The sequence below is a fragment of the Canis aureus genome, chromosome X, assembly GCF_053574225.1.
Source record: "Canis aureus isolate CA01 chromosome X, VMU_Caureus_v.1.0, whole genome shotgun sequence".
Lineage (NCBI taxonomy): Eukaryota > Metazoa > Chordata > Mammalia > Carnivora > Canidae > Canis > Canis aureus.
In genome coordinates, this window is record NC_135649.1 from 66,695,622 (window position 1) to 66,721,866 (window position 26,245).

General features: G+C 38.3%; 1 long non-coding RNA gene and 1 pseudogene across 2 annotated transcripts in view; one reads left to right on the plus strand and one right to left on the minus strand.

Annotated features, from left to right (window-relative positions):
* The window catches only part of LOC144309019 (uncharacterized), a 174,674-nt gene that overhangs the window by 116,574 nt on the left and 31,855 nt on the right, over window positions 1-26,245 (plus strand). The window lies entirely within an intron of this gene.
* LOC144309018 (elongation factor 1-alpha 1 pseudogene) overlaps window positions 7,202-26,245 on the minus strand; it is a 76,285-nt pseudogene continuing 57,241 nt past the window's right edge. Inside the window, exons 4-5 of the transcript XR_013375161.1 lie at window positions 20,729-20,865; window positions 7,202-11,373 (exon numbers count right to left, since the gene is read on the minus strand). The product of XR_013375161.1 is annotated as an elongation factor 1-alpha 1 pseudogene (transcript). The remainder of the gene's footprint in view (window positions 11,374-20,728; window positions 20,866-26,245) is intronic.

Genomic DNA, 26,245 nt, shown 5'->3' on the forward strand with positions numbered 1-26,245 from the left:
AAAAGGAAATTTATAAAAACGAGTTGTACTGGAAAAAGAAAGAAAAAAAGAGGGGTACCCTCTGGTTCTATATACCATAAATCCCTCCACTTCCCGTGTAGCTTTCCAGTGCTGATTGGTGAAGAACTTGCTCTTCCCCTGTCCTTCCAGCTGGTCTTCTGGGGAAGGGGCGTGCTGTGCTGATTCTCAGGTGTGTGCACCTGGGGGATCTACCCCACCCCCTGCCGTTTGCCGGGCTCAGTAGGAGCTGTTTACCCCGTGAGGCCTCTGTTCCCTTGGCACCACCCTCCCAGGCACAGGGTGACACCAGGAGGAACCACCACGCTGGCGGCCGCCAGGTCTCCAGCTCTGGAGTCAGCTCCTTGGAGTACCTATCGCAATCCCGAGTCCGCACTGGTCTAGGTCCTCCCGGGCACGTGCTCTGACCTGCACAGCTTGGGGGTGCCCGGCAGCAGGAAAGTCCTAGCTGTCCTGTGTCCTCAACGCTTCCGCCTTTCCCAAGAGAAGTGCAGGGTCCGGGCTATGTCCACCCGGTGCCCTAGGATCCCGGGCCTGTGCTGCTGGAATCGTGCTCCCGGGGTGTGGCTCGTGAAGGCAGCAGGGCACAGACCCCTCTGTCCGGAGACGCTGTCTGACCGACCGGCTTCTCCCGAGGCCCGGCGGGATGCACTCCAGCCCCTTTATCAAGATTCGCCTTGGGGTGTGGTGCGCTTTACGGGGAGCGCACTTCCTCTATTAGTGACTCTAGGAGACTGGAGCCTCCACTGCCACTCCTACAATTCTGTTCAATTTCCCTGCTAAGCGCCTTTCAGTTCGGGAAGAATCCAGTTCAGATTTTTTAAAGTTCCTGCTTCTCCGGGGCTGGGCTTTCCTGTCCTGGAGGCTCGCCACCAGGCCTTAGCGGGCTCCTCCCGGGGCCCCTCCCCTACTTGATTCTTTTTTTTTCCCCCTGCCTTTCTACCTTGTTAGAAGCGAAAGCCCTTCTCTGCAGCGTTCCAGCTGTTACTCTTTAAATCTCAGGTCGAAGTCGCAGATTTTCAGGATGATTTGAAAGTAATCTAGGTAAGTTGGTGGGGCTGGGTGAATTGAGGACCCCTACTCTTCCGCCATCTTGCCCTCCCCTGTCTGGTTTTCATACTACAGTAATGGTAACCTCATAAATGAGTTAGGATAAATTCTCTTAGTTTCTATCCTATAAGATTGTTGACAAGTATTAGTATCCTCCTGTCCTTTAAAGTTTGGTAGAATTTACCAGGAAACAACCTGGGACTGGTGCTTTTGGTTTTGGAAGGTTATTAATTATTAATTCAATTTTTTCATAGATATAGGCCTAATGAGATTGTCTATTTTTATTGTTTGGGCAAATTGTGTCTTTTAAGGAATTGTTCCGTTTATCAAATCTGTGGGCATAGAGTTGTTTATTCTTTAATTACCATTCCAATGTCTACATGATCTGTAATGATGTCCCATCTTTCACTTCTAGTATCAGTAATTTGCATCCTGTTTTTTTCTTAGTTAGCCTGGATAGTTTCATGAATTTTATGAATCGTTTCAAAGAACCAACTTTTGGATTCACTTATTTTGTCTTTATCTTTTAATTTCTATTCTAATTGTTATGATTTCTCTTATTCTGCTAATATATGCATTCAATGCTGTAGATTTTCTTCTGGAAAATTCCCTCTGGGTACTGTTCTCACTACATCTCACACATTTTGGTAAGTATGGTTTCAATTTTCATTTAGTTCTAAATTATTTTTAAATTTCTCATGATATTGCTTATCTCATGTGGTAATTAGAAATGTATTGCTAATCTCAACATAATGGGGATTGTTCATATATCTTTCTATTATTTTCTAATCTCATTCCACTGTGGTCTTAGAGGATACACCGTAGAATTCTTTAAATAATTTGTTAAAGTGTGTTTTATGGCCTAGAATATATTCTACCTTGGTCAGTGTTCCATGTTAGCTTGGAAGAATGTGTCTGTTGTAGGATTAAGTAGTTTACAGATATTCACTATGTCCAGTTGATTGATGGTGTTATTACTTTCCAGTATGTCCTTACTGGTTTTCTACCTACTGGATTTGTGAACTACTGAAACAAGTGTTGGAAGTCTCCAACTGTAATGGGATAATCTATTTCTCCTTGCAATTCAAATAGTTTTTGCCTCAGATACTTTGATATTCAGTTGTGAAATGCATGTACATTAACACTGTTATGTCTTCTTGAAGAATTGAACCTTTTATCATTATGTAATGTCCTTCTTTATTCGTGATAACTTTCTTTGCTTTAATATCTACTCCATCTGGAACCAACATAACTACTATTCCATTTTTTGTCATTAGTGTCAGTATGTTTTTCCATGCATTTAGTTTTAACCTATATGTGTCTATATTTAAAATGCATTTCTTGTAGGAAACATACAGTTGGGTCTTGATTTTTTTGTTGTTGCTGTTGTTTTACCTACTCTGAACAATTCCTGATTGGTGCAATTAGACAACTGAAGTTGAAAATGATACAATTCCTTTAGTATCTACCATATTCACTCCTTTTTTCTATTTGCTGCCCTTTTACTCTGTTCCTATTTTTGTTTCAATCATTTTCTGCCTTTTGTTGTTTTTTTTAGAGTTTTTTTTATATGATTCCATTTTATCCCCTTTGTGTATCAGTTACATTTCCTTTGTAACTATTTTTTAGCATCTGTCATAGTATGCAATATACATTTACAATTAATCTAAGTCTGTTTTCAAACAACCCCATATCATTTCCTGGGTGTTGTACCTCATAATAACAAAATAATCCTAATTCCTCCCTTCCACTCTTTGTATCACTGCTTTCATTCATTTCACTTATATGTATGTATACATAAGCATATACATATGTGCATGTGATATGTCAAAAACATATACATATGAGTATGTTTACATAATGGAATACATTGTTAGTATTATCAAACTTTACCTGTTGGATCAATTAAGAATAAAAAATGTTTTTATTCAGGGCCCCTGGGTGGCTCAGTGGTTGAGCATCTGCCTTTAGCTCACATGATCCTGGGATCAAGTCTCACTTTGGGCTGCCTGCAGGGAGCCTGCTTCTCCCTATGCCTATGTCTCTGCCTCTCTCTCTGTCTCATGAATAAACAAAGTCTTTGAAAAAAAAGTTTTTATTCATTTTCACTTATTTATTTGATGCTCTTCCTTAACTTTATGTAGGTTCAATTTTCCAACCTTTATCATTTTCCCTCACTAAATAACTTAATATTTCTTTCAAGGAAGGTCTACTAGCAAAAAATTCCAAGTTTTGTTTGCCCAAGATCTTTATTTCTCCTTCACTTTTGAAGAATAAATTCATAGGGTGCAGAATTCTAGGTTCTATTTTTTCTCTAATAACTTTATTTCACTGTACACTTTCTCACTTGCATGTTTCCTGAGAAGTAAAATGTGTCTTACCTTTGTTCTTCTGTAAGTATGGTGTTTTTTCCCTGTGAATTATTTCCAGGTTTTCTAGCTCTGGTTTTTCTATAATTTAAAAAGAATATGCCTCAGTACGGTTGGGTTTTTTGTTTTGATTTTGGCATTTATCCTACACATGGTGTTTGCTGAGCTTCCTAGATCTGTGGTGACATTAATTTGGGAGAAATTTTTAGTCATTATTACTTCAAGTATTAGTTATTTTATACTCTACTTTTTCAGTCTTTTGTTCGCCTTCCTGTTTATAAAAGTTTTTTGGTATGTCTCTTGGCTCAGAAACTCTTTCCTCAGTTGGGTCCAGTCTACAAACAAGCCCATCACAGGCATTCTTCATTTTTGTTATAGTATTTTTGATACTTAGTATTTCTTTTTGTTCTTTCTTAGGATTTCCACCTTTCTGCTTATATTACTCATTTCTTCTGGAATGTTACTTCACCTATTAGAGCCTTTGGTATACTAATCAGTTGTTTTAAATTCTAGTTCTGACAATTCCAACATCCCTGGTATGTTTGGTACTGATACTTGCTCTGTGTCTTCAAATTCATTTTTTCCCTTGTAGATAAGCCTCATTTTTTTCATGACAGCTGTAAACAGGTTTTTAGTGATATGATGATGAAGTGTGAGGGAAGGAGAAACATTTTATAGTCCTGCAATTAAATATCAATCTTTTAGTGAGTCTATGTCTCTGAACTTATCTGACTCCACAAGTTTCTCAGTTTTATTCTTGTTCCAGTAGATGAGGCGACATGGCAATAAAGAGCTGTAGTTGGGTATTTCTCTTCCCCACGTAACTTAGGCTCTGTTTATAGAATTTCTTCTGAGGTCAGTCCTTCTGAAGAACAGAGTACTCTAGCTTATTTCAAAATGGTTCCCTTTCCTTTCCCTCTGACAGAAGTGTGAAAGTATTTGTCTCCAGTATGTAGCTCTGGAGGTAATTCTCACAATATTCTGGGGGTCTATGACTGAACCCCCTGGAGTTTTTAACTCCCACATTTGTCCTCACTAAGCTTCCAGCAATTCATCAATTACAGTTAGGTTCTCCTATCCTGACACTGGTTCCTGCAGTGGTTTCTGCTCATCTCTGCTCTACTAAGTCATGACTCCTTATATTCACTTTTCCCTCCACACTCGGGAGCAACAATTTGTCCTGTGTCTTCTCCTCTATTACAGATCCAAGAAGCACTGTTAACTTTTCAGTCTGTTCAAGTTTTTACTTATTTTTAGGATAGACTGACATCTTCCAAAACTGAAACCCTCACTACTTCTAAGATCTATCAGTGATTGGTCACAGCAAAACAATTATTGAGTTGTACAAAAAACAAAACATGTAGCTATGTTGCATCCTTGCCTCAGTGATGAACCCAATGACATCTTTCAAAATACACAATCAAAAAACAGAAAAGACTGAGAGATGAAAGTGCAGTAATAAATATTACTAGATGGGAAATTTGAATTTAATGCAAACATAGTTATAACTGGCTAACAATGGGAATGTTCACATTATCATAATATGAGAATTCTACATAAGCACCTGTAGAAACTTATCAATATAAATGAGAATCGTAATTGTGCTGAAAAGAATGAAGACATCCAATAGAGAGTGACATCAGCAAAAAAAAAAATTATATTAAAGAGGATTTCAGAAATACATAACATTGAAAGCATAAAAGATGAAATGTTGGAAGGAAATCTAAATTTAGAAAGGGGGGCCAATTTAGCCAACTATAGTATAAGATACTCCTTTCTAGAAGTTTAACAAGAAAGCACTATTGAAACATGACAATTTTTAATGAAATAAAATACTCAATTTTAAATGATTCTAATGTTTATACTTTATTGCATGCAATAAAGTAAACATTCTTTAAACGTTTTCATTTCCCTATACATTTATAATTGACAATAAGAATTTTTAATATTTTGACACAATTTTTCAGGTTACAGAACAATTATTATTTTTCAATTAATAAACATTGATTTGCATGGTTTCAGCTAGCAGTCACTTTTACAGTCCCATAATATTCTGCAAATCAAGACTTACTTGTATTTCATGGGTTGGGGGGGACAGTTACTGTAAATTAAATTTTGATTTTCAAATATACATGGCTAGTATTTAGAAATACACTATATACTTTTGATTGCTTTTTCCTGCCTTAGGGAACTGCATAGAACTTCCATTGCTAAGCGGAATAGTAGTAGTAAAATCTGAAATACTAAAAAAAAAAAAAAAAAAAATATATGAAATACTTGCTCACTTTCTATTCCTAGAAAGGTCTTTAATAATTAATATAATCATCCATGTTTACAAGATTACATTTATCACATTAATAAAGTTGCCTTCTTCCAAATTTGCTAACAATTTTTATAAGGAATAGATTTAAATAATGTCAAATGCTTTTCTTTTTGCATCTATTGAGATATGTTTTCCTCTTCAGTTTGCGGGTATGATGATTTGACTTCCAAATATTGACTTAGTCTTTCGATTCTGAACCAGACCAAATGTTATCATGTATTAACCTGAATACAATTTGCTAATACTTAATAGAGAATTTTTATTTCTATGTTCTTGAGTAATATGATTCTACAGTCTCTATTTGTGATACTTTTCTGTGATTTTGGTATCAGGGTAATGCTGGACACATAAAATGAAGTTGAAATATAACTTTCTCTTATACTTCATGAAAAAGATATTGCAAATTGCTATTACGTCATCCTTAGATATTTCAGATCCACCAATGAAACAATTATGGTTAGGAATTTTTGTTGGAAAGTACGTAGCTCAATTTAATTTTCTAACAGTGACAGAAATAGTCATGTTTGTTTCCTATACAGTGAATTCTGGTAAGCTTCTTTTTTTTTTTTTTTAAATAAGATTTTATTTATTTATTCATGAGAGACACAGAGGGGGAGAGAGGCAGAGACACAGGCAGACATCCGGCTCCATGCAGGAAGCCTGATGCGGGACTTGATCCTGGGACTCTGGGATGATGTCCTGAGCCAAAGGCAGACGCTCAACTGCTGAGCCACCCAGGTGTCCCAAGCTTCTGATAGTTTTCAAAAAGGGTTCATTTCATGTCATATTTGTGCCACAGAATTATTCATATTTACACCTTACTATTTAAAATTCTGCAAGGTCCACACTGACAGCCTCTCTTTAATTCCTATTATTTGTTCATTGAGAATTTTTTTTCCCTTGATGAACAAACACACACACATACACAGCAACAAATTTATCAATACTACTCATACCTCTATAAGGAAGAAGCTTTTGGCTTAAGTGATTTTTTTTTCAGTGTTTGTTTCCAATTTCATTGATTTCTGCTAATATCTCCTTATATGCTCTGGGTTTTAGTTCCTCCTCTCTTTTTCGGTTTTCTTAAAGCAGAAGCCTAGATTAATGGATTGAGATATTTCCAATTTTACTAACATAAATATTAAATGCTGTAGGTTTCCCACTAAATTACTGCTTTAGATGGTGTCACAAATAATTTGATACATTAGACTTTCATTCCTGAGGCTTCCTTTGTGTACTGATTTTAGAAATCTGCAATTTAGCTAATATTTGGAGATTTTCCAAATATTTCTGTTATATATTTCTTATTTAAATCTGTTATGGTTACAGAACATATCTCAAATTATGCCAACTACTTATAATTTGTTCATTTGTTTATAGCCCCAAATAGAGTCTATCTTGTCTAGGGTCTATGTGCATGTGAAAAGAATGTATTATACTGTTTTCAGTACATTATTCTAACATAACAGGTCAAACACTGAAAATTTTTTTCTAGTCCGTCAAATACTGATAGCAATATAGATTCTACAATTATAACTATAGATTTGTCTGTGTTTTCCTTCAGTTCTATCAGTTTTATTTCATGTATTTGGGATCACTTTTATTAGGTATATGTACATCTGTGGTTACTGTCTACTCTGTTCATTTATCATGAGGAAATAACATCCCTCTTTAACATTAGTAATACCCCTTTATCCAGAAGTCTGTTTTATCTGATATAGCCACTCAGACATTTTTTAAAATTAAAGTATAGTTGACAGCGTTCTGTTAGTTGGAAGTGAACAAAATAGTTATTTAACAATTCTATATATTACCCTGTGCTCAACATGATAAATGTAATTACCACCTGTCACCATGCCATATTACAATATCATGGACTATATTCCCTATGCTGTATTTTTTTCATCCCTGTGACTTTATTTTATAACTTGGGAGTCTGTAACCTTTTAATCCCCTTTGCATATATCACCCATCCCCACCAACCTCCCCTCTGGCAACCACCAGTTAGTTCTCTGTATTTATGATTCTTCCAAGGTTTTTTTGTTGTTGTTCATTTGTTTTGCTTTTTAGATTCTATACATAAGTGAAATCATATTGGAAATTGTCTTTGACTGACTTATTTCACTGAGAGTAACACCCTCTAGGTCCACCCATGTTGTCACAAATGGCAAGATCTCATTCTTCTTTATGGCTAATATTCCGTGTGTGTGTGTGTGTGTGTGTGTGTAAATAAATATATATACATTTATACCAACCTTTGTCCATTCACCTATTGAGGCATTTGGGTTGCTTCCGTAACTTGGCTATTGTAAATAATGCTACACTAAAATGAGGGGTGCATAGAACTTTCGGAGTTAGTGTTTCTGTTTCCTTTAGTAAATACCCAGTGGTGGGATTATGGGCTCATATGGTATTTCTATTTTTTTGAGGCGCCTCCATACTATTTTCCCCAGTGGCTGTACTTTATATTCCTAACCAACAGTGCACAAGGGTTCCCAATTTTCCACATCCTCATCAAAACTTGTCTTTTTGATATTAGCCATTCTGACTGAAGTTAGGTGGTATCTCATTGTGGTTTTGATTTGCATTTCCCTTATCATTAGTGATGTTGAACATACTCTCATGCATCATGTCTTATCTGTATGTCTTCTTTGGAAGAAAAATCTATTCAGATCCTCTGCCCACTTTTTAATGGATTGTTTTCTGGTGCTGAGTTGTACAGAGCTTTATATATTTTGGATATTAACTCTTCTTCAGATACATCACTTGCAAATATTTTCTTCCACTGAGTAGGTTGCCTTATTGCACGAATAGTTTCCTTTGCTGTGCCTAAGTTTTTTATTTTGATGTAGTTTCAACAGTTTATTTTTGCTTTTATTTCCCTTGCCTTAGGAGACATATCTAGAAAAATGTTGAAATGCTGATGTCTAAGAGATTACTTCCTATGTTTTATTCTAGGAGTTTTATGGTTTCAGGACTCACACTTAGGTCTTTAATCCACTGTGATTTTATTTTTGTATATGGTATAAGAAAGTGGCCCAGTTTCTAGACAGCTACATATAAAAGAATGAAACCTGGCTAGGATGCTGGGGCTTACTGAGGTAGCAGGCCAGTGAGAGTGCCAAGGCCCTCCTACTGTCTGCACTACCAAAGTGGGAGGAAATATAAACAGTAGTGCTCCATCAGTGCTTCCAACCCTGGAGAGAATTCCAGCAGGCCACCTACCATGTGGTAGAGGACTGGTTCCTTTATATTCCAGTTGCCTCTTTCAAATACAGTTTTTCTGTGGCCCAGGACAGATGAATCTGCTTCTGGTCCCTCAGTACTATCCTTCCCTACTGCAGTTGTAAGCATCCGGGGTGGGTTTATGTTCACTACGATGTGTCTCCAACTATTCTCTATGTTGTCTCTTTCTGTCCTTTGTTATACAGAAGCTGTTTAGCCCTCAGTTCTTTTTCAGGAGGAATTATTCTATATGTAAGTATAGATCTGGTGTCTAAAGGAGCTGAGTTCAGCATTACCCTGTGTCACCATCTTGAACCTCCCCAAACCATTTTTGATAGGTGTTTGCATGCTATATCAAGTTCTAATCTCTTGCCTTTAAGATATCTATGTTAGGATATTGAAATAGGGTATCCTGTAGATAGCATACAGTTGGGTTATAATTTTTTATCAAATCTGACAGGCTCTAAGGTTTGCTTCATCATTTACATTTAATCTAATTACAGATATGTTTGGATGTAGGTCTACCACATTATGATATTTTGATTATCTCTTTGTTTTATAATTCTTTAAATGTTTTAAATATACTCTGTGTGTGTTTGGGTGACTTTTGGATTATACCTCTTTGCAGAATTTTATTAATAATTTAGAGATTTTTTTTAAACTTTATTTTTTTTCCTCATTAAACTTGTTTTAATGGGTCTCAAAATTCTGTGACAGATTTTTGGTCAAGTTGTTTCCATTAGAAAGTATGGATTTTAAAAACTAATAACTTAAAACTGGCACACACGCACACAAAAGCACAAAGGGTCCACAAAACATTCTCCTTTCCTTCTGAAGGTTTTATGATGCATTATTATAATTAACCAGTCTTTTACTATTAAACTTAAATGGCCAATTGACACAAACAGTTCTGAGACCGTTCCTCCTCCACTGATAAACACTGGGGTGGCAGGTATTGGGGATAATATTCATTTAGCCTTCTGAGCTTTCTGGGCAGACTTGGTGACTTTGCCAGCTCCAGCTGCCTTCTTGTCCACTGCTTTGATGACACCCACAGCAACCGTCTGTCTCATGTTACGAACAGCAAAATGGCCCAGAGAGGATAGTCAGAGAAGCTGTCAACACACATAGGTTTGCCAGGAACCATATCAACAATGGCAGCATCCCCAGATTTCAAGAACTTGGGACCATCTTCCAGCTTTTTTCCAGAACGACGATCTATCTTCTCCTTCAGCTCAGCAGACTTGCAAGCAATGTGAACTGTGTGACAATCCAGCACAGGTGCATATCCAGCACTGATTTGGCCTGGATGGTTCAGGATAATCACCTGCGCCGTGAAGCCAGCTGCTTCCATTGGTGGGTCATTTTTGCTGTCACCAGCCATACTGCCACGACAAACATCTTTGACAGATACATTCTTGACATTGAAGCCCACATTGTCCCCAGGAAGAGCCTCACTCAAAGCTTCAGGGTCCATTTCAACAGAGTTTACTCAGTTGTAACACTGGAGCAAAGGTGACCACCATGCCAGGCTTAAGAACACCAGTCTCCACTCAGCCCACTGGAACAGTACCAATACCACCAAATTCGTAGACATCCTGGAGAGACAGATGCAAGGGCTTATCAGTTGGACGAATTGGTGAAAGAATGCAATACAGAACTTCAAGCAGTGTGGTTCCACTGGCATTCCCATCTTTACAGGTGACTTTCCATCCCTTGAGCCAAGGCATGTTAGCACTTGGCTCCAGCATGTTGTCATCATTCCAACCAGAAATTGGCACAAATGCTACTGGGTCAGGGTTGCAGCCAATCTTCCTAATGTAGGTGCTAACTTCCTTAACAATTTCTTCAGATCTCTTCTGGCTGTAGGGTGGTTCAGTGGAATCCATTTTGTTAACACCAACAATTAGTTGTTTTATACCCAGTGTGTAAGCCAGAAGGGCATGCTCACGAGTCTGCCATTCTTGGAGATACCTGCTTCAAATTCACCAACACCAGCAGCAACAATCAGGACAGCACAGTCAGCCTGAGATGTGCCTGTAATCATGTTTTTGATAAAGTCCCTGTGTCCTGGGGCATCAATGATGGTCATATAATACTTGCTGGTCTCGATTTTCCACAGGGAGATATCAATGGTGATACCACGTTCACGTTCAGCTTTCAGTTTATCCAAGACCCAGGCATACTTGAAGGAGCCTCTTCCCATCTCAGCAGTCTCCTCAAATTTTTTGATAGTTCTTTTGTCGATTCCACCACATCTGCAGATCAGATGGCCAGTAGTGGTAGACTTGCCCGAATCTACATGTCCAATGATGACGATGTTGATGTGAGTCTTTTCCTTTCCCATTTTGGTTTAGGTTTAGCAGTGGTTTTCACAACACCTGTGTTCTGGCGGCAAACCCAATGCAAAAAAGGATTCTTTAAAACTTTAATTAAAAATAATATAATCTGGGACGCCTGGGTGGCTCAGCAGTTGAGCGTCTGCCTTTGGCTCAGGGCGTGATTCCGGAATCCCGGGATCGAGTCCCACATCAGGTTTCCTGCATGGGGCCTGCTTCTCCCTCTGCCTGTGTCTCTGCCTCTCTTTCTCTGTGTCTCTCATGAATAAATAAAATCTTTAAAAAAATAATAATAATAATAATATAATCTTTGTCAGTCTCTTCACAAATGGTGTTTGGAAAATTGGACAACCACATGTAGAAAATGAAAGGACCATTTTCTTACACCATACACAAAAATGAACTCAAATGGATGAAAGACCTAACTATGAGATGGGAATCCATCAAAATCCTAGAGGAGAACATAGGCAGCAACCTCTTCAACCTTGGCTGCCACAACTTCTTACTAGACACATGTCCAGAGGCAAGAGAAATAAAAGCAATAACGAACTATTGGGACTTTGTCAAGATAAAAAAGCTTTTGTGCAGCAAAGAAAACAGTGGACAAAATAAAAAGACAACCGCCAGGAGAAGAAGATATTTGCAAATATCCTATTATATAAAGGGCTAGTTTTCAAGATCAATAAAGAACTAATCAAAGTCAACACCGAAAAAACAAATAATCCAGGCAAGAAATGGGAAGACATGAACAGACTTTTCTCCAAAGAAGACGTACAAATGGCTAACAGACACATGAAAAAATATTTAACATCACTTGGCATCAGGGAAATATAAATCAAAACCACAATGAGCTATATGCCTATTAGAATGGCCAAAATCAAAAAGACAAAAAAGGATGTAAAGAAAAAGAAAGCCTCGTGTTTACGATGGGAATGTCAACTGGTATAGCCACTGTGGAAAACAGTATGGAGGGTCCTCAAAAATTTGAATACCGAAATACTGTATGATCCAATTAATTCCACTATTGGGTATCTGCCCAAAGAAAATGAAAACACAAATTCAAAAAATTATATGCACCCCTATATTTACTGCAGTATTATTTACAATAATCAAGATATGGAGGCAACTCAAGTGTCCACCAACAGATGAATGCATAAGGAAGGTAAGATATATATGTATGTATAATGAAATATTACTTGGCCCTAAAAAGGATGAGATTTTGCCATGTGCAACACATGGATGGACCTAAAGGGTAGGACACTAAGTAAAATTTGACTAAGAAAGACAAATACCCTATGACTTCACTCATATGTAGAATCTAAAAAACAGGGGCAGCCCGGGTGGCTCAGCGGTTTAGCGCCGCCTTCAGCCCAGGATGTGATCCTGGAGACCCGGGATCAAGTCCCACGTCAGGTTCCCTGCATGGAGCCTGCTTCTCCCTCTGCCTGTGTCTCTGCCTCTCTCTTTCTCTTTGTGTCTCTCATGAATAAATAAATAATAAAATCTTTAAAAAGAAAAAGAATCCAAAAATCAAAACAAATGAATAAACAAAAAAACAGATTGCCTTATAAATATAGGATGGTTGCCATAATGGTGGGGAGTGACATAGGGGGTGAAGAAACGGGCAAAATGGGTGAAGGAGAGTGAAAGATACAGGCTTCTAGTTATAGAATGAGTAAGTCATGAGAATAAAAACTAGACCAAAGGGAATATAGTCAATGACAGAAACAATAAACAAAACTAAAAGTCAGCCTACAGAATGGAAGAAGATATTTGCAAATGACATGTCTGATAATGGGTTAATATCTAAAATATATAAAGAATTTATTAAACTCAAAAAACATACAATCCAGTTAAGAAATGGGCAGAAAAAAAAAAAAAGAAAGAAATGGGCAGAAGACATGAATAGATACTTTTCCAAATAAGACTTCCAGATGGCTAGCAGACACATGAAAAGATGGTCAACATTACTCATCATCAGGGAAATACAAATCAAAACCACGATGACATACCACCTCACACCTGTCAGAACGGCTAAAATTAACAACATACAAAACAACAGGTGTTGGTGAGGATGGAGAGAAAGAGAAATCCTCCTGCACTGTTGGCAGGAATGCAAACTGGTACAGCGACTCTGGAAATCAGTATGGAGTTCCCCAAAAAGTTAAAAATAGAACAAACAGGGATCCCTGGGTGGCGCAGCGGTTTGGCGCCTGCCTTTGGCCCAGGGCGCGATCCTGGAGACCCGGGATCGAATCCCACATCGGGCTCCCGGTGCATGGAGCCTGCTTCTCCCTCTGCCTATGTCTCTGCTTCTCTCTCTCTCTGTGCGACTATCATAAATAAAATAAAAAAAAATTAAAAAAAAAAAAATAGAACAAACAGATGAACATATGGGGAGGGGAGGGAACAAACCCTAAGAGTTTCTTAACAATACAGAACAAACTGAGGGGAGATGGAGGGAGATGGATGGGAGAGGGGCGAGAAGAGTAATACATATCAAGGAGGGCACTTGTTATGATGAGCACTGGGTGTTGTACATTAAGTGATGAGTTAATGAATTCTACTCCTGAAACCAATATTGTACTGTATGCTAACTAACAAGAATTTAAATAAAAACTAAAAATTAAAAAAATAAAGGAATATAGTTCGTGACATTGTAATAGCACTGTATGGTGACAGATATCTATACTTGTAGTGAGCACAGCATAATGTTTAGAGTTGTTCAATTACTATGTTGTACACCTGAAACTAATGTAACATTGTGTGTGAACTATATTCAAAAAAATTAAAAATAAAAAAAATTTTAAAGGCTCCAAATCAATTTTATTTCTTTACAAGCAATAAAATATCCAAAAATGAATTAAGAGAACTCCATTCTGAGTAACATCAAAAATAATAAAACATTTAAGAATAAATTTCACAAAAGAAAAAACAATTTACATATTGAACAATACAAAAAAATATGGAAACCTTATGTTCCTGCATTGAAAGATGCAATATTATTATAAAGACAACACTCAACAAATTGATCTATAAAGTCAATGAAATCCATGCTGAAATGCCAGCAGGCTTTTTTTTGTATTAAAAAAATATGGGGAAGTGCCTGGGTGCCTCAGTTGGTTGGGCATCTGCCTTTGGCTCAGGTCATGATCCCAGGTCCTGGAATCAGGCTCTGCATCAGGCTCCCTGCTTGGTGAGGAGCCTACTTCTCCCTCTGCCCCTCCCCCTGTTCATGCTCTCTCTCACATAAATAAATAAAATCTTTTTGTTGTTGTTGTTAAATATTTTATTTATTTATTCATGAGAGAGACACAGAGAAAGAGAAGCAGAGACATAGGCAGAGGGAGAAACAGGCTCCACGCAGGGAGCCCGACATGGGACTCGATCCCGGTCTCCAGGATCACACCCTGGGCTGAAGGCGGTGCTAAACCGCTGAGCCACCCAGACTGCCCATAAATAGATAAAATCTTTAAAAAAAAAAAAAAAAAGATGGCGAGGCACCTGGGCCACTCAGTGGTTGAGCATCTGCCTTTGGCTCAGGTCATGATCCTTGAGTCCTGGGATTGAATCCTGCATCAGGCTCCCCAGAGGGAGTCTGCTTCTCCCTCTGACTATGCCTCTATCTTTGTGTCTCTGAAGAGTAAATAAAATCTTAAAAAAAAAAAAAAAAAAAAAAAGGGCAAGCTGATCATAAGTGCAAGGCACACAGAATACCCAAAACACTTTCAATTTTTTTTTAATAAACAATGTAGTGAGTCTTTTGTTACCATATTTTAAAACTTACTTTAAACCTACAATAATCAAGATAATATAAAATTGATGAAAGAATAGCTACAGAAAATAACGGATAAACTGGACTTCATCAAAATAAAAAAAATTTATTGCTTCAGACAGACACTCTAGAAAATGAAAAGACCAGTTACATAGTGACAAAAGTATCTGTAAATCATATTTCTGATAAAGGACTTGTGTTCAAAATACATATATGTATATATATAAAGCAATTTTACAATGTATTAGGAAAAAAATTAGAAATGGAAAAAGATTTAAATGATATTCCACCAAAATCGTATGAATGAGCAATAAGCAAATGAAAAGATGCTCAATCTCATTAGAGCTTAATTAAGTAAATGTAAAATAAAACCATAACGAAATACCACTTCACACTAAATTGGCTATAATCAAAAAGACAGACAACAGCAAATGATGATGAAGGTGTGGAGAAATGTTAACCCTCACATACTGCAGTTGGTAATGTAAAATAGTACAGCTGCTTTGGAAAACAATTTGGCAGTTTCTTTAAGAGGTAACTGAATATTTACCCTATGACCCAGCTATTCCATTCAAGAAAAATGGAAACATAAAAGGACATGTACATAAATTTTCATAGCAACATTTATTAATAATAGCCAAAGGAAATAAAAGGAATATAAGTCAAATTTCTGTCATGTTGAATTATGAAACAAAAATGTGGTATATCGGGGCAGCCTGGGTGGCTCAGCGGTTGAGTGACTGCCTTTGACCCAGGGCCTGATCCTGGAGACCCGGGATCGAGTCCCACGTCAGGCTCTCTGCATGGGGCCTGTTCCTCCCTCTGCCTGTGTCTCTGCCTCTCTCTGCCTCTCTCTGTCTCTGTGTCTCTCATGAATAAATAAATAAAATCTTTAAAAAAAAAAATGTGGTATATCTATAATATTTAGCTCTAAAAATATATATACTAAAAAAATAAAAATAAAAAAATATATACTAATACATGCTACCACAAGGATAAACGTCAAAAAAATTTAATAAGTGAAAGAGATCAAAATATCATGAATATTCTGTAATTTCATTTATATGAATTATCAAAGAAAGGCTAATTTTTACAGAGACCAATAGTAACACAGGACTAAGGATGGGAATAGGACTGACTATAAATGAGCTTGATGGAATTTTTGGAAATAATACACTGTCCTAAAACTGGATTGTGGTGACAGCTGCACACTATACAAATTTACTAAATGAATAAATGCATTGTGCACAAAAAAATGAATAAATCTATTATTTTACCTCAGTAACACTTAAAAAGAACCAAACTGAAACTCTTTTTTTTTTCCCCCAAACTGAAATTCTTAACTAAGAATGCAGTATCTATGCTAAAAAGAATTCACTTGAGGGGGCACCTGGGTGGCTCAGTTGGTTAAGTGTCTAACTCTTAGTTTCAGGTCAGGTCATGATCTCATGAGTCATGAAACTGAGCCCCATGTCAGCTTCATGCTCGGCAGGGAATCTATTTGAGGATTCTCTCCCTCTGCCTCTCCCCCCTACTTGTATGCTCATGCTCTCTCTCAAACAAACAAACAAATAAATAAATCTTTTTAAAAAATTCACTTAAGATCTTAAATAGCAGAATGGAGACAAGAAAAGAATGTCAATAAATTTGAAGACAGATCAACAGAAATTACCCACTCTAAGCAACAGAACAACAAAAAGAATCAAACAAAACAGAATCTCAGAACCTAGGAGGCAATATTGAAATGTCTAACGTACAAGTCATCAGAGTGCCAGAATGAGAAAAAAAAATTATACTGAAAAAAATGTTTGTAGGAATATTACCAGAAAACTTTCCAAATTTGATAAAAGATAAATCTACATATTCAACTATATCCAGGAAATCCAACCAAGATAAACTGAAAGAAAAAAAACACTCAGAAATATCACCTTCAGACGTCAAACTGCTAAAAAACAAAAATAAAAAGCTTTGAAAGCAGCTACAAAAAGCAACATAGTTCAGATGGATTATCAACAATTCAAACTACCACAAACTTCTCATCAAAAACCATGGAAAACAGAAATGGTAGAAAAACATCTTTAAAGTGTTGAAAGAAGAGGGGCGCCTGGGTGGCTAAGTCAGTTGAGCATCGGACTCTTGATTTCAGATCATGGTCTCAGGATTGTGGGATTGAGCCCCAAGTGAGGCTCCAGCCTCAGTGAGGAGTCTGCTGGAGATTCTCTCCCTCTCCTTCTCCCTCTGCCCCTTCCCACATAGTCTCTCTCTCTAAAATAGATAGATAGATAGATAGATAGATAGATAGATAGATGATAGATCTTTATAAAATAATAAAAATTAAAAACCAAAGTGCTGAAAGAAGAAAAAACATCATCTAACACTTTTTTATCCAGTGAAAAAGTCCTTCAGGAATGAAGATGAAATGAACACATTCTTAAAGAAAATGAAGAGAATTCATTGTAAATGAAGTCGAGATGAAATAATAGTTCTTTACTCTGAAGGTGAATGATACCCAGGGGAAGCTAACATCCTTAGAAATGAAGAACAAAACTGGTAAATGACTGAATAAATATAAAAGGTCATTTTTCTCCTGCTAAGGTCTTTATTATACATAAGACTCTTAAAAGGAGAAACCATAACACAGTCTGGTGGGCCTTCAAAATATATAAATATAAAACACATGGCAACTATTAAAAAATCATTTTAAAAAGTATGGCTTTTTTAAAAAAAAGTATGGCTTTTTAAAAAAAAGTGGTAAAACATTAAATCTATATAAACTGTTAGGTGATTACTAGGTATGTTTATTGTAATCCCTATTGCAACAAATTTAAATGTTATAACCAAAAAATTTAAAAGAACATTAAAATTGAATACTAAAAATATTTAATAATACAAAAGAAAAAATAAAAAACAGAAACAATAACAAAGACAACACAGCTCAGACATGTAGAAAGCTACAAATAGCATCATTACATCTCATTACATCCCTTAAGAAAAGGGCTTGACAAATTGCAAATTACAGATTTTATTAACCATATAAGTAAAGTCATAGAGCAAAAAATTATATAGAAATTTAAAGAAAGATAGATACCTACAGTGAAAAACAGAATCTGATCATTTGATCACTGGAACAAATGCCACAAAAAGTGGCAAGAAAGAAGGAAGGTATAACTAAAAATTATACTGCTAAGTGCCAAGTGTAGGCTATCATGAGAATGACAAGCCCTTGGTGGAGGTGGCGTTTCAAAAAACAGGGAGTTTTTACAAACAGGTGGCCACAGGGAAGATCACAGAGAAAGATTCCCTTGGTGCTATTTGGGGGAGGGGAGCAGCAAGTAATGCCAAAATTCTGCCCATATGGATCCTTCCTATCTCTCTTAAAAAAAAAAAAAAAAAAAAAAAATTCTTAAACCAAAAGGAAGATCATTAAAACCTGTACTCTGAAGCACTGAGTAGAGGAATAGAGGGCAATCCAAAATTATTACCAGGCCCATCTTCCCTAAGGAATAAAAGCCTAAGGAGCACAATGTGGGGACACAGTGGTGAGAACCAACTATATCTGGGTAAGGGGTGAAAAAGCAACGAAAGCTTTAGTCCTGGAGGAGGAACCAAAATACATGTTGGCAGTAGCATTATACTTGAAGGTGCAAGAAGACTTGTGAAGGCCATGCCCCTAAACACAGATTCACAATGCCTGCTTAAAACTTGAGTCTTAATCCAAACATTAAAAAAAAAAAAAAGGTCCCCTTTTCTACTTCCAAACATATGCTGACAAGCACTGAGTGAAATAAGAAGAATACAGAGGAAAGCTGAAGACAGACCTTCTCTGGGAAGCAGTGCAAAGGGAGAAACCCAAAACCACACAGGGACACAACAATAAAATATCATTACATGGTTCCAAGTTTCTGCTGCAGAGAGAAACCATAGTAACAAACTCTAAAACCAGCCCAATTCTGACTAGTTTGACATAAAATTCTACATGAATAGCCTAGAAAAAGGAAAGGTGTAATTTTCTCAAAGAATAACACATATTTACGTCAGGAGGAGGGGGAAGATGGCAGAGTAGGACCCTGAGCTCACCCTATTCTATGTTTACAACTAGATATCATCCTCATCCAAACCAATAAATCAGAGAACCCAAAGACTAACAAAACTCCACTGGTAAATCTAGAGAAGAAGCTGCATCTGAAAGCTTAGGAAGGTCAGAAAGGCACTGAGAGGCTGCCCACAGGAGGGGAGGGAGCTGCATGTATGTAGAGAGGGCAAAGAAATGGACTCTTAACACCAGGGAGCTCACACAAGGAAGAATCCCATGTTTGGCTTTAAAAAACAGATGGGCTGGAAAAAAAAACAAAACAAACAGATGGGCTGGTGCAGATGAGTCAGGAGAGGTTATATCAAAGATGGTATTGGGCCAAATCCATTACAGTACTACTTGGTTCCAGATATGAATGATGAAGGGGAAAAGAGAAGATGGTGATGATGACAAAGGACTGGAAAATACTGATGAAGGGATGCCTGGGGGACTCGGTCGGTTGAGTGTCAACTCTTGGTTTCACCTCGGGATCTCGGGATCATGAGATGATGTTCCTCATCTAGCCAGGAGTCTGCCTGAGGATTTCTCTCTCTCCCGCCTCCCCTTGCTTACTTGCTTTCTCCCCAATAAATAAATCCTTAAAAAAAAAAAAAAAAGATAATGATGAAGAAGGAGATGAGAATGAAAGTGAAGAGGATGAGGGAGCAGAGGAAGGTCAGGAGGATGAAGATGATAACTAATAGAACCCTAATGTATTCCAACCTTCCTTTTTTTAATTTTCTACAGTCCTTGGGAGCAAGTTGCAGTCTTCATTTTTCCTCCTCTTGTGCTCATTCACTCTGTTTTTTGAAGTTACTTTTCTCTCCTTTTTTAACATGGTTCTGAACTTATGTTGGGAGGAAAAACCCTCAGCAGAATACAATGGGAAAAGAATCTCTACCACTTTCCTTTCCAAATTCATTTTTATCCCTTCCATTCTCAACAAAAACATTATGAAATCAACTACTGTGCTCTGTCAGAAAAAAGGAAAACCTGCTGGAGAATTGCTAGGCCCCTGTATAGTAGTGAACAGAATTCTAGGTATGAACAGAATTCTAGCTTTTTTCCTCCTCTCTCTGTATATTGGGCTCAGAAATTACACTGTGTCTCTATGTGAATATAGACAGTTAGGATTTGCCAAGATCTCTCTACTTTCTCTTATTTAAAAAAAGAATTTTAAAAATGGGATTACTGAAGATTAACAAAGGGTGGATTTGAGATGCCTGGGTGAGTTAAGCGGGCATTTTGACAACATGGCTTCTGTTATGACACGTTTAATTTTGATGTTTAATGGTTATCCTTACAGTTTAAGATGACACTTTTAAAATTATATTCTCTACTTATGACTAGAGCCCTGTGCCACTCCATAGATCAACAGAACCTATAGGATCTTAGTTGAAATTGACATTCTCTATGACAGTTTTGTTCCTATTTATTTTTAAATTTTCTTTGTGTTTCACTTGAAAGGAAAGATGCTGTTTTAAATGTTAAAAGTGTACAAGTTGCTTTGTTCCAATAAAACTAACTACATACAAACAGACATACATATATACATACCAAAAGGGCTGAATTCCGTCAGTGTGTAAAATCAGTAGGACTTGGGAGCCTGTAACTTTAAAAGTGGGCTGATGCAGCACTGGGTAAACCACAAAGGCTAGCTATAGCTGGATCACTGGCCTTAAAGAGACAGCAGCCTGCATGGAAAGGCAACATAAAAACGGAAGTTTATACAACACCAGGGGCAATGGGAAACAGATCTGTTCATTCTGATTTCAGAGTATGTTGAAGGACTTCTCCAAAATCAAGGGAGTGAGGAAGTGCCATTTTCTTCCCCTGACCCCCAGCATAAACACAGAGCTACCCGTGGATGGCAGGGCTGCTCGGCTACATAGACACTTGTAACCTAACCTGCTAGCAGTACACCCTGCCCAAGATGTCTCCTGAAGACTCCCCCACTTCAAGCCTGCTAGCTTCAGCCCTGGCCTCAGGGAAAATCTTCTTAAACCCCTGAATTCGCCCCACCCAGCCAATAGGGTGCACAGCTGCAGTTGTGAGTCATACCCACCCACCACACTATGTCCAGCCAATGTGTCCCCAGCTACCATCATGCACCACACCCACCTGCATGTTCCCCTAGCCACTGAATTTAACCCCTAGCTGCCACAGAGCTTCAGGAGATCCAGCACAGAACTAATGGCCAGTTCAAACTTTGCTAACACCACCACCCTGCTCCCAAGTCCCCTGGTGGGCATGCCTCCTCAAGCTGGCCTGCCTAGGTCCCACTACCACCACAAAGAGCAAGTAAAACCCACAACAGGCAGGTAAAGAGTCACTGTAGACACCTGCACTGAAAGGAAAAGTGACTCAGACACAACATTAGGGCGTAAACACACACAGGATACTCTCCTAAAGTGCCAGATTCTGGGGAACAGGGAACACTGCACTACAGGGCACTCTAGGACCTCTTCTTCGTAAAGTTGCTACTTTCAAATGTAAAAGACACAGCTGACTTCTTTAAAAAGATTTTATTTATTTATGAGACAGAGAGAGAGAGAGAGGCAGAGACACAGGCAGAGGGAGGAGCAGGCTCCATGCAGGAAGTGACGTGGGACTCAATCCTGGGACTCCAGGATCACCCCCAGGCTGAAGGCAGACGCTAAACCGCTGAGCCACCTGGGCTGGCCGCTGACTTTCTTAACACAGAGAAACAGATACAGAAAAGCAGACAAAATGAGGAGACAGAGAAATTTATCCCAAAGGAAAGAACAGGACAAGACCACAACCAGAGATCTAAGCAAAACAGAAGGAAAATGACAGACAACTTAAAGCAATGATCACGAGGATAGTCACTGGACTTGAGGAGTAGAAAACATGAATGAGACCCTTAACACAGAGATAAGGAATAACACAGCAGAGATAAAGGGCTTTATATGAAATGAGAAACACACTTGTAGAATGAATAGCAGAATCAAAGAAACAGAGGAATGAATTAGTGACCTAGAAGACAGAGAAATGCAAAGTAATCAAGCTGAACAAAAGGGAAAGAAAATAATTATGTCAAATGAGAACTTAGGAAACTCAGTGACTCCATCAAATATAAGAGCTTTCATATTATAAGAGTCCTACAAAAGGAAGAGAGACAAAAAGGGGCAGATAATAAGAAATTATAGTTGAAAATTTCCGTTATTTGGAAGGAAACAGATATCCAGATTCAGGAGGAAGAAAACACCCATCAAAATCAACAAAAGTAGACGTACACCAAGACATATATATGTAACAAAACATAATTAAATTTGCAAAATATAGAGACAAAGAAAAAAATTTAAAAGCATCAAGACAAAAGAAGTCATTAACTTACACGGGAAAATCCATACAGATAGATTTTCAACATAAATTTTTTTTAAAGATTTTAATTTAATTATTCATGAGAGAAAGAGAGAGGCAGAGACACAGGCAGAGGGAGAAGCAGGCTCCATGCAGGGAGCCCAATATGGGACTCAATCCTGGAACTCCAGGATCACGAGCTGAGCTGAAGGGAGATGCACTCAACTGCTGAGCCACCCAGGCATCCCTCAACAGAAACTTTCAAACCAGAAGAGAGTGGTATGATTATTCAAAATGGTGAATGAGAAAAATCTTCAGCCAAGAACACTCCTTCCAGCAAGGTTATCACACACAATAGGAAACAGTTTCCTAGACAAACAAAAATTAAAGGAGTTCATGACCGATGAACCAGTCCTGCAAGAAATATTAAGTGAAACTCTTTGATGGAAAAGAAAGACAAAAAATGGCAGTACAAAGTAAAAATCATAAGGGCATTTGGGTGGCTCAGTTGGTTAAGCATCTACCTTTGGCTCAAGCCATGATTCCAGGATCCTGGGATGGAGCCTTGCGTTGGGCTCCATTGAGTCTACTTGTCTCTCTTCATCTGCCTCTCCCTCAGCTCATGCTGTCTCTCTCTCAAATAAATAAAAAAGTAAGAAATACTAAAGCAGTAAAAATAAGTATTTCTGTAAAAAATCAGTCAAGAACCTAACCAAAAAAGGGGGGGATATGAAAATAACAAACATACACCTAGAAACATGGGGAGCAGAGGAGTAAAGAATAGGTTCATATTTAAATGACCATAAACTTAATATAGACTGCAATTAGTGAAGAGGTTATATATAAACCTACTGGTAATGATATGTCTAAACCCACTAATATACAGGCAAAGAATAAAGAAAGGATATCCAAATATACCACTAAAGTAAATCAGCAAAACATGAAAGAAAAAAAAGATCAAAGAAAATCTTCAGAAACCACAGAACAAGTAATAAAGTGGCAATAAATATTTATCAATAATTATACTGAATGTAAGTGGACTAAAGTCTCCACTCAAAAGACACAGGGTTACAGAATGGATTAAAAAAACAAAACCCATTTATATGCTGCCTAGAAGAGACCAAGAGACTCATTTTAGACCTAAAGACACCTGTGGACTGAAAGTGAGAAGTTGGAGAAGCATCTATCATGCAAGTGGATGTCAAAGAAAGCCAGAGTAGCAATACTTATATTGGACAAAACAGACTTTAAAACAAAGCCTGTCACAAGAGAAAAAGAAAAACACTAAATAATTATAAAAGTGAAAATAGAACAATAAGATATAACAATTATAAATATTTATGCACCCAACATAGGAGCACGCAAACATGTAATACAGTTAATAACAAACATAACAGAAATAATCTATATATCTATAATGATAGTAGGGGAGTTTAACACTTCACTTATATTAATGGACAGATCATCTAAACAATATCAACAAGAAAACAATGGCTTTGAATGACATGCAGGAACAAACAGATTTAAAAGATATATGCAGAACATTCCATCTTAAACAGCAGAATACACATTCTTTTCAAGTGTACATGGGACATTTTCCGGAACAGATGCCATAATAATTCATTAAAAAAAATTCAACAAATTCAAGGAGATCAAAATCATACCATGCATATCTTCGGACCTCAATGCTATGATACTAGAAGTCAACCACAAGAAAAAATTTCTGGAAACACAATACATAGAGGTTAAATAACATACTACTAAACAATGAATGGGCCAACCAGGAAATCGAAGAAAAAATTAAAAATATATGGAAATAAATTAAAATAAAAACAGTGATCTAAAACCTATGGGACACACAGCAAGAGGTTATAAGAGGGAAGATTATAACAATACAGGCCTATTTCAAGAAGAAAAAAAAATCTAACCCCACACCTAAAGGAGCTAGAAAAAGAACAGCAAATCCAGAAATAAACCCACAATTATATTGTCAATTAATCTTTGACAAATCAAGAAAGGATATCCAATAGGAAAAAGCCTTTTCAACAAATGGTATTGGGAAAACTGGACAGCAACATACAAAAGAATGAAACTGGACCACTGACTTACACCACATAAAAAATACATTCAAAATGGATTAAAGACCTAAATGTGAGATCTGCAACCAAAAAAGTTCTAGAAGAGAACACAGACAGTAACTTCTTTGATACATCAGTTGTACCAACTCCTTTCTAGATAACCCTTCTGAGGCAAGAGAAACAAAAGCAAAAATTATAGATATTGGTACTACACTGAAATAAAAAGTTCTCAACAGCAAAGGAAACAATGAAAAAACCAAAAGGCAACCTACAGAATGGAATAAGATATCAGCAAATGACATAGCCAATAAAGGCTTAGTATTCGAGGAGGGGCAAGATGGCGGAAGAGTAGGGTCTCCAAATCACCTGTCCTCACCAAATTACCTAGATAACCTTCAAATCATCCTGAAAATCTACGAATGCGGCCTGAGGTTTAAAGAGAGAACAGCTGAAACGCTACAGTGAGAAGAGTTCGCGCTTCTATCAAGGTAGGAAGACGGGGAAAAAGAAATAAAGAAACAAAAGGCATCCAAGGGGGAGGGGCCCCGCGAGGAGCCGGGCTGAGGCCGGGGCGAGTGTCCCCAGGACAGGAGAGCCCCGTCCCGGAGAAATAGGAGCTGCACCAATCTTCCTGGCGGAAAGGCGCCCACAGGGAGTTAAGGCAGGACCCCAGGAGGGGGGATGCCCTCAGGCTCCCTGGGACACTAACAGACACCTGCGTCCCGGGGAGTGTGCACCGAGCTCCCTAAGGGCTGCAGTGCACACATTGACACAGGAGCAGCTCCAAGGGGCTCGGCTGGCGGCTCCGTGAAGGGGGCTGCGCGGCCCCAGGAGCAGCTCGGCGACGGCGGCTCTGGCAGAGGAAGAGGCTCCGCGCGGAGGGGGCTGCGTGGCTCCAGAAGCAGCTCGGGGCGCTCGGTCGGCGGCTCCCTGGAGGGGGATGCGCGGCCGGGGGCAGCTCTGCGGAGAGGCAGCTACGCGGCTGGTAGCGCGAATCCAACAGTGCAGGCCAGGAGCACAGGGCTCCAGGACACAGCCCAGGATCCGACCTCCCCCCGGGACAAGCAGAGGCCGGGAGGGCCCAGGACAGTAAGGACGCTCCTGCCCTGAGCTGAGCAGATCAGCGGCCCCGCCCCTGGAGCCTCCAGGCCCCTGCAGACTGAGAACTCCATAGTTACTGTGGGAGCTAAATCCAGGTTTCCAGAGCGGCCGCAGCCACTGGGGTTGTTCCTCCTGGGGCCTCAGGGGGTAAACAACCCCCACTGAGCCCTGCACCAGGCAGGGGGCAGAGCAGCTCCCCCAAGTGCTAACACCTGAAAATGAGCACAACAGACCCCTCCCCCAGAAGACCAGCTAGAAGGACAAGTTCCAGGGGAAGTCAAGGGACTTAAAGTATACAGAAACAGAAGATACTCCCCCGTGTTTGTTTGTTTGTTTGGTTTTTTTTTTTGATTTCTGATTGCTTCCCCCACCTCTTTTTTTCCTTTCATTTTTTCTCTTTTTCTTCTCTTTTTTCCTTTTTTTCTTCCTTTTTTCTTTTTTCTTTTTCTCTTTTCTTTCCTTCTTTCTCCCCTCTCTTTTGCTCCTTTTCCCAATACAACTTGTTTTTGGCCACCCTGCACTAAGCAAAATGACTAGAAGGAAAACCTCACCTCAAAAGAAAGAATCAGAA